The 8,947-nt window shown below is 44.2% G+C and overlaps 1 non-coding gene across 1 annotated transcript; it reads left to right on the top strand.

Moving 5' to 3' along the window:
• The first annotated feature begins 6,686 nt into the window (after positions 1-6,686).
• Positions 6,687-6,759, top strand: trnar-ccu. The gene has a single exon. It is a non-coding gene; the product is annotated as a tRNA-Arg (tRNA).
• The last annotated feature ends 2,188 nt before the right edge of the window (positions 6,760-8,947 follow it).

The following is an 8,947-nucleotide window of genomic DNA, read 5'->3' as shown; positions in this document are numbered from 1 at the left end:
AAAGGGAGCAACAATTTATACTGCATGAGAAAAGGGTGCTGATTGGTTGGTAAATTGACTCTGATTGGTCAAACTGTTGCCCTGGAGACTGCACCAGGGAACAATTGTCCCCCACACTTTTGTTTAATTCAAACTAGTCTCAATGCTCGTCCATGTTCCTTTTACCTGTGGAGAGTAGGGCCCTGAGTATGAATAGATATAGTTACTTGCAAGCATCAGGGAGCCACATTGTGAGCCCAACTGATAATCTTAACTTGGTTGTCAGTGTAATTCTTAGCGGACTCACGATTGTTCACCAAGTGATTTCCAATCACAGAATCACATCTAATATTAGATATTACGTTCTGAGTTTAGCGAGTATGGGTTGGTTGGGTATGGTCAGTACTCTTCCTATTACAAACAGTCAAAGGGATGTGCTGTTTGATTCATTCCATCAGTCTTTGGTAGACTGGCATCACACCGGCACTGAAATTCATATACTGCATTACTCATTTGTGTGGTAGGCAGAACGTCTTTTTGTCTTGATGGCAGCATCCTGTTAGTGGGAAAAATCACTCGTGTTGTTGTTGCACATAGTAGCAGTGTGAAATAGATGGCTTCACTTGTTGCTCCAACTTTGAGCTACCTTCCCCTTCCAGGGCAATCTGAGGTAGACTGAGCACTTTTCAGGCCCGAAGTTGGCGGCCATGGATAAACTTGTAAGTATGTGAGATACATAATGAGCAAAGATCTGATCAGGGAAGCCATTATCCTGCAGGAGAGCTGTGACGCCCCCTAGTTCAGCACCAAGCATGCACAGTCAGCAAATGGCTCGGGCCCTGTTTAGAGATTGCCAATACGGCCAATCTTACAACATATGGAGCTTGAGGAATCCCAACGTGTATATTGACCAGTGAAGGTCAGCTTGCAGACAGTAGTAGAGAACCCATGAGCTTATTTCTCAACTAGCACATTGAGGAAGGGGAGTTTGTTAGACAACTCCATTTCAAAGGTGTATTTGATTGTGGGATGGAGCACATTAAGGTGTGTGAAGAAATTCTTACAGGAGGCTGCAGATTGAAATATAGCAAACGTATCATCTACATATTGGAAACATGGAAGAGGTAGGAGGTTAGAGGGCCATCCATTGAAAAATACTTTTCTTATGTAAATACACTAAAATACTAACAAGAATGGGGCCTAGAGGAGAACCTATGGCAGCACCATTTATTTGGGAGGCGGTGGTGTAGTGGTACTAGACTGGTAATCCAGTAGACCCAGGGTAATGCTCTGGAGACCCAGGTTTGAATCCTACCACAGCAGATGGTGGAATTTGAATTCAATAAAAATCTGGAATTAAAAATTCTAACGATGACTATGAAACCATTGTTGATTGTTCTAAAGACCCATCTGCTTCATGCCCTTTTGGGGAGGAAATCTGCTGTCATTACCTGGTCTGCCCTACATGTGACTCCAGGTCTGCAGGAATGCACTTGACTCTGAAGTGGCCTAGCAAGCCACTCAGTTGTATCAGACTGCTAAAATGCCATTAAAAAGGAATTAAACCAGACGGACCACCTGACATTGACCTAGGCACTGGAAACAACGATGGCAAACTCAGCCCTGTCGACCCTGCAAAGTCCTCCTTACTATCATCTGGGGGCTTGTGCCAAAATTTGGAGAGCTGTCTCACAGACTAGTCAAGAGCAACAGCCTGACACAGTCATCCTCGGAATCATACCTTATAGATAATGTCCCAGACACCACCGTCACCATCCCTGGATATGTCCTGACCCACGGCAGGACATACCCAGCAGAGGTGGCAGCACATAGAGCATAGAAAATAGGAGCAGGAGTAGGCCATTCGGCCCTTCGAGCCTGCTCCACCATTCATTATGATCATGGCTGATCATCCAACTCAATAGCCTGCTCCCACTTTCTCCCCATATCCTTTGATCCTTTTTGCCCCAAGAGCTATATCTAACTCCTTCTTGAAAACATACAATATTCTGGCCTCAACTACTTTCTATGGTAGTGAATTCCACAGGCTCACCGCTCTCTGGGTGAAGAAATTTCTCCTCATCTCTGTCCTAAATGGTCTACTCCATATCCGCGGACTGTGACCCCTTGTTCTGGACTCTCCCACCATTGGGAACATCCTTCCTGCATCTACCCTGCCTAGTCCTGTTAGAATTTTATAGGTTTCTATGAGATCCTCTCTCATTCTTCTAACTCCAGCAAATATAATTCTAACCAACTCAATCTCTCCTCATATGTCAGTCCCACCATCCCAGGAATCAGTCTGGTAAACCTTCGCTGCACTCCCTCTATAGCAAATACGTCCTTCCTCAGATAAGGAGACCAAAACTGCACACAATATTCCAGGTGTGGTCTCACCAAGGCCCTATATAATTGCAGCAAGACATCCCTGCTCCTGTACTTGAATCCTCTCACTATGAAGGCCAACAAACCATTTGCCTTCTTTACCGCCTGTTGCACCGGCATGCTTAACTTCAGCAGTGGATAACAGTCAGGAGGCAGTTGCCCTGGGACTCCTCAACATCAACTCCTGCCCACATGAGATCTCATGGCATCAGGTCAAACATGGGCAAGGGAACCTCTTGCTGATTACCACATAGGGCACCCCTTCAGCTGATGAATGTTGAATACCAGTTGGAGGAAGTACTGGGGGAGGTAAGGGTGCAGAATGTACTCTGGGTGGAGGATTTCAATGTCCATCACCAAGAATAGCTCGGTAGAACTACTACAAACTGAGCTAGCCGAGTCCTAAAGGACATAGCTGCTAGACTGGGTCTGCAGTAGGTGGTGAGGGAACCAACAAGAGGGAAAAACATACTTGACCTCATCCTCACCAACCTGCCTGTCGCAGATGCATCTGTCCATGACAGTATCGGTAGGAATGACCACCACAAAGACCTTGTGGAGACGAAGTCCTGCCTTCACATTGAGGATACCCTCCATTGTGTTGTGTGGCAGTACCAGCATATTAAATAGGATATATTTCAAACAGGCCTAGTAACACAAGACTGGCCATCCATGAGGTGCTTTGAGCCATCAGCAGCCAAGGAGCTGTACTCAAGCACAATTTGTAATCTCATGGCCCGGCATATCCCCCACCCTACCATTACCATCAAGCCAGGGGATCAACCCTGGTTCAATGAAGAGTGCAGGAGGGCATGCCAGGAGCAGCACCAGGCACACCTAAAAATGAGGTGTCAACCTGGTGAAGCTACAACACAGGACTATTTGCATGCCAAACAGCAAAGGCAGCAAGTGATAGAGCTAAGCGACCCCACAACCAACAATCAGATCTAAGCTCTGCAGTCCTGCAACATCCAGTCGGTGAATGGTGGTGGACAGTTAAACAACTCACAGGAGAAGGAGGCTCCACAAATATCCCCATCCTCAATGATGGAGGAACCCAGAACATCAGTGCAAAAGATAAGGCTGAAGCATTCACAACAATGTTCAGCCAGAAGTGCTGAGTGAATGATCCATCTTGGACTTCTCAGGAGGTCCCCAGCATCACAGATGCCAGTCTTCAGCTAATTCGATTCACTCCACATGATGGCAAGAAATGGCTGAAGATTCTGGGTAGTGCAAAGTCTGTGGGTCCTGACAATATTCCGGCAATAGCGCTGAAGTCTTGGGCTCCAGAACTTGCTATGCCCCTAGCCAAGCTGTTATAACACTGGCATCAGCCCAGCAATATGGAAAATTGCCCAGGTACGGCCTGTACACAAAAAAGCAGGAGAAATCCAACCCAGCCAATTACTGCCCCATCAATCAACTCACAAACATCAGTAAAGTGATGGAAGGAGTCATCAGCGGTGCTACCAAGCAGCACACCCTTAAAAATAACCTGCTCAATCTTGTCCAGTTTGGGTTCCACTAGGGTAACTCAGCTCCTGACCTCATTACAGCCTTGGTTCAAACATGGGCAAAAAAGCTGAACTTGACGAGGTGAGAGTGACTGCCCTCAAGGTCAATGGAAGAAATTAATCGAGTGTGGCATCAAGGAGTTTTTGCAAAACTGGAGTCAGTGGGAATCGAGGGAAAATTCTCTGCTGGTTGGAGACATACCTAGCATAAAGGAAGATGGCTGTGGTTGTTGGACATCAGTCATCTCAGTTCCAGGACATCACTGCAGGAGTTCCCCAGGATAGTGTCCTAGGCGCAGCCATCTTCAGCTGCTTCATCAATGGCCTCCCTTCCATCATAAGGCCAGAAGTGGGGATGTTCGCTGATGATGGTGCAATGTTGAACGATTTGCGACTCTTCAGATACTGAAGGAGCCCATGTCCAAATGCGGAAAGACCTGGGCAATATCCAGGCTTGGGCTGTCAAGTAATAAGTAACATTCATGCCACACAAATGCCAGGCAATGATCATCCCCAACAAGAGAGAATCCAACCAACGCCCCTTGACATTCAATGGCATTATCATCACTGAATCTCCCACCATCTGCATTGATCAGAAACTGAACTGGACTAGCTATATAAGCACTGTGGCTACAAGAGCAGGTCAGAGGCTAATAATGCTGCAGTGAGTAACTCACCTCCTGACTCACCAAAGCCTGTCCACCATCTAAAGGGCACAAGTCAGGAGTGTGATGGAACACTCTCCACTTGCCTGGATGAGTGCGGCTCCAACAACACTCAAGAAGCTTTACACCATCCAGGAAAAAGCAGCCCACTTGAGTGGCACCACATCCACAAACACTCACTCCCTCCACCACCGACGGACAGTAGCAGCAGTGTGTACCTGATACACTGCAGGAATTCACCAGGGCTCCTTAGGCAGCACCTTCCAAACCCACTGCCATCTAGAAGGACAACGACAGCAGACACATAGGAATACCACCACCTGGAATTTCCCCTCCAAGTCACTCACCATCCTGACTCGGAAATATATCCCCGTTCCTTCACTGGGTCAAAATCCTGGAACTCGCTTCTTGACAGCACTGTGGGTGTACCTACACCACATGGACTGCAGCGGTTCAAGAAGGCTGCTCACCACCATCTTCTTGAGGGTAGCTAGGGATGGGCAATAAATGCTGGCCCAGCCAACGAAGCCCACAACCCCCAAAGGAATATATAAAAAATGGATAGTCTTGTCAGCAAAATTAAAAGTCATGGGATCAAAGAGACAGTCACAGTGTGAATATGGATTTGATTAAGGGATGGTGAGCAGACAGTAATGGTGAACAGCTGCTTTTCAGACTGGAGAGAAGTATACAGTGGTGATCCTCGGGACTCAATAACAGAGACTGATTCAGGTGGATTGGAATCAGAATTTGGTAGACAAGGTAGTTATTGAACAATAGAAGCCCTTCTGAGAGGATATAGTTTGAGGACAGAGAAGACATGTTCCCATGATTGGGAAAGGAAGGAGATTCAAAACCAGAGATCCTGACTAAAAAATCTGGAATATAAAGCTAGTCTCAGTAATGGTGACCGTGCAACTATCATTGATTGTCCTAAAAATCCATCTAGTTCACTAATTATCTTTAGGGAAGGAAGTCTACCATCCTTACCTGATCTGACCTACATGTGACTCCAGACCCAGAGCAATGTGGTTGACCCGTAACTGTCCTCTGAAAATGTCCTAGCAAGCCCCTCAGTTCAAGGGCAATGAGGGATGGGCAACAAATGCTGGCCTTGACAGTAATGCCCACATCCCATGAAAGAGTAAAAAAAATCTTAACAAGGGATATACTTGCATTGGAAGCAGCTCAGAGCAGATTCACTAGGCTGATTCCTGGGATGAAGAGATTGTATTATGAGTAAAAATTGAGCAGATTTCGCCGATATTATTTGCAATTCAGAAGAATGAGAGGTGACCTTATTGAAAGATTCTAAGGGAGCTTGACAGGGTAGATGCAGAGATGATGTTTCACCTCCTGGGGGATTCTAGAACTAGTGGGCACATATTCAAAATAAGGGGTGTCCCATGAAAGACGGGGATGAGGAGGAATTTCCTCTCTCAGAGGGTCATTAATCTTTGGAATTCTCTTCCCTATAGAGCAGTGGAGGCTGGGCCATTGAATATATTCAAGGCTGAGTTAGACAGATTCTTGATCTACAAGGGAGACAAGGGTTATGGTGGGAGGACAGGCATGAAAGTGGAGTTAAGGCCACAGTCAGATCGGCGATGACCTTATTGAATGGTGGAGCAGGTGTGATGGTCGGAATGGCCCACTCCTGTTCATATTTCTTATGATCTTGATTATCAAATGCCTTTTGCAAATCCATGTACCCACACCAACCTCATTTCCCTCATCAACCCACTCTGTTACCTCATCAAAACCTCAACCAAGTTATTTAAACAGGATTTCCACTAAACAAATCCATGATAATTCTCCTTAATTAATCTGCATTTGATCAAGTGACTGTGAATTTTGCACCGTATTATCATTTCCAGAAACTTCCCCACAATCAGCACGATTACAAAAAGCCCTTAAAGAGGTTCAGCTGGACCAATTGTCAATGTACAAGAGACAATCACATCCTGTTACATCATTGTTGGGAGCTTTGGAATTGATAGAATTTGGTTGTGAATGAAAAGAAAGTGCTGGGCCACAAAATAGATTTGTCAGGGATTCTCAACAGGAACTGACCTTCTGTCCCATCATGACTCGAGAGACAGACGGATAATCCAATAGCTGCAGCATTGACTTCTATACAGCCCCAGTGGCCTAATGGATAATGCATTGGCCTCCTAAGCCAGGGATTGTGGGTTCAAGTCCCATCTGGGGTGGAGTGATTTTGGCCCAGAAACAAACTTCAAAGAAACTTTCATAAACAGTGGCAGATTGATTTATTGATCAATTTATCATCCAAACTTGGCCGTTCCTGTGTAGCACCCTTCTCTGTCACTTGTTTCTCATTGGTATAATCCAGTGCAATGTTTCCTCTAAACTGTGAGCCACCCAACATTCAGGGATTAATGTCACCTGCATTTTCCAGGCAAATACTGTCCCTTTCATTCCTGTCTTCAGCTCACCCAACACCCCAGGCACAGCTGTTAATGTGAAATGTCGACACCCAATTACAATACACGTACCATTCATGTTACCAGATTCAGGGATGAAATAGACACACACTCTTCCCCTAAACTGGAAGGATGTTATTGGAAGTAAATGGGAATGTGGAATTCGAAATGCAAACAAATTTTATCGGCGGTGCAGGTTCGAGGAGCCAAAAGGCCTACTTCTGCTCATATTTCCTATGTTCATAGATTCGTATGGAAGGTTCAAATTTCAAAGGCTACCTGGCCCTTCTCCTTATATCCTTTAGAGATCCTGATTCTCTGATTGGAGGTTGTCCTAAGGTTCTAGACCTTCTTCTTTATTTCCATTGGTTATTTAGGAAATTCATTTATTTTGATAAGTTATTGGTCTCTGCGAAGATTGTAACACAAGTCGGTCAAACATGATTTGTCCATAACAAACCCCTGTTGACTCTATTTTATTAGTCAATACTTGTCCACATGTTGTTAATGTCCTCCCAGTTCACACTTTCTAAAAGCTTTCCTACCACTGATGTTAAACTGACTGGCCTTTATTTGTCAGGTTTCTTTATCTCCCCTTCTTTGAATAAGGGTGTAACATCTCCAATTCTCCAATCCTTTAACTCCACCCCTGAATCTGAAGAGGATTGGTTGGAAGATTGTGATCAGCACCTCTGTAATTTCTCCCATTATTTTCCTCCCCCCTTTCAGGCCAGGTATTTATCACTTTGGGTCTGCCACCTTTACCAATACCTCCTCTCATTCAGTATCCCAGCAACCTGCTGGCTTACCACAGCTTTGGCAAAGTCCTCTTCCTTGATAAACGCCGAGGTAAAGTTTTCATTTAGTACCTCAGCCAATGCCTTCTGCCTTCACCAGTGATATTCATTTTGATTCTGCTAAATGATAATTTTATGTGTAATTAAGGTTTTGTAGAGGTTTCTTTTCCTGCCCTGTCTCTGATTTTGAGCCTGTGCTGAGGCAGCAATCAGACTGAAGCTCTTTGATTCCCGAATACTTCAGCAACATGGACAGAGCGCTGGTTTTCAGGGAATGAAGATGATTGGAAATCTTGCTCACCCCAGACAAGACATTGCCCCACTGCCCCTTGCTCCAGAATCAATTGTCTTACTCATTGACGCACTGGATCTACATAAATATTATAATTGTATACTCCTGCTCTATATGTCTCATTTTAATCTGCATATGTTTAGTTAGCTTTGTTGTTTATATCCGAGATTTAGTAATTGAGCTTAAATTCCACCAGCTGCCTTGGTGAGATTTGAACCCTTGCCCCCAGAGGTTTAACCTCAATGTCTGAATTATTAGCTTTATCATGAAGGTGTAATAATTTTCATAATTTTTTTTTGGATTATTGCAAAGTAGGTTTATGGGGGTAAATAGTTAGGTCAATTTGTATGTGGGATTTAATTACATTTGTAGCCAAGCAGACTGCAAGTTGAAGTTATCAAAAGAAGTAAGATAGAGAAGTGTCTTTAATTGCTAATGAGTAAACATGAATGGGGTTTTAGCATGTAAGTTGTAAAGGGAATTTAATTTTTAGATAGATAAAAGGGGATTTGAATTTCAGAGGTTAATGAGAATAGTAGCAACATGAAATAAATTATATCATTAGCAAGGTAAAGTTCCAAAGACATACGGAATTTACATATTAAAAAGGGAGAAACATACATAAAAGAGAATGAGTCTGTGTGTCAGGGGAAGGCATTGTAAGATCTAACAGGAGTGTGTGAAACAGCCTTCATGAAGCCTCAGCATTTGTGCATAAACCTGCTGTCTACAGAAATTGAAGCTGGAGAAAGCCACTTTGAATTGTACTGTCCAGAAGGTATTGTGTTAATTTGTTGGATCTGTTTAAAACCTAACAATCTATTTTTAGACCATTGCCTTAAAGGGGATATAACTGGGAGCCAGG

The sequence above is a fragment of the Carcharodon carcharias genome, chromosome 18 (assembly GCF_017639515.1).
Source record: "Carcharodon carcharias isolate sCarCar2 chromosome 18, sCarCar2.pri, whole genome shotgun sequence".
Lineage (NCBI taxonomy): Eukaryota > Metazoa > Chordata > Chondrichthyes > Lamniformes > Lamnidae > Carcharodon > Carcharodon carcharias.
Note: the sequence above shows the minus strand (reverse complement) of the source record. Positions and strands in the feature narration are given on the sequence as shown.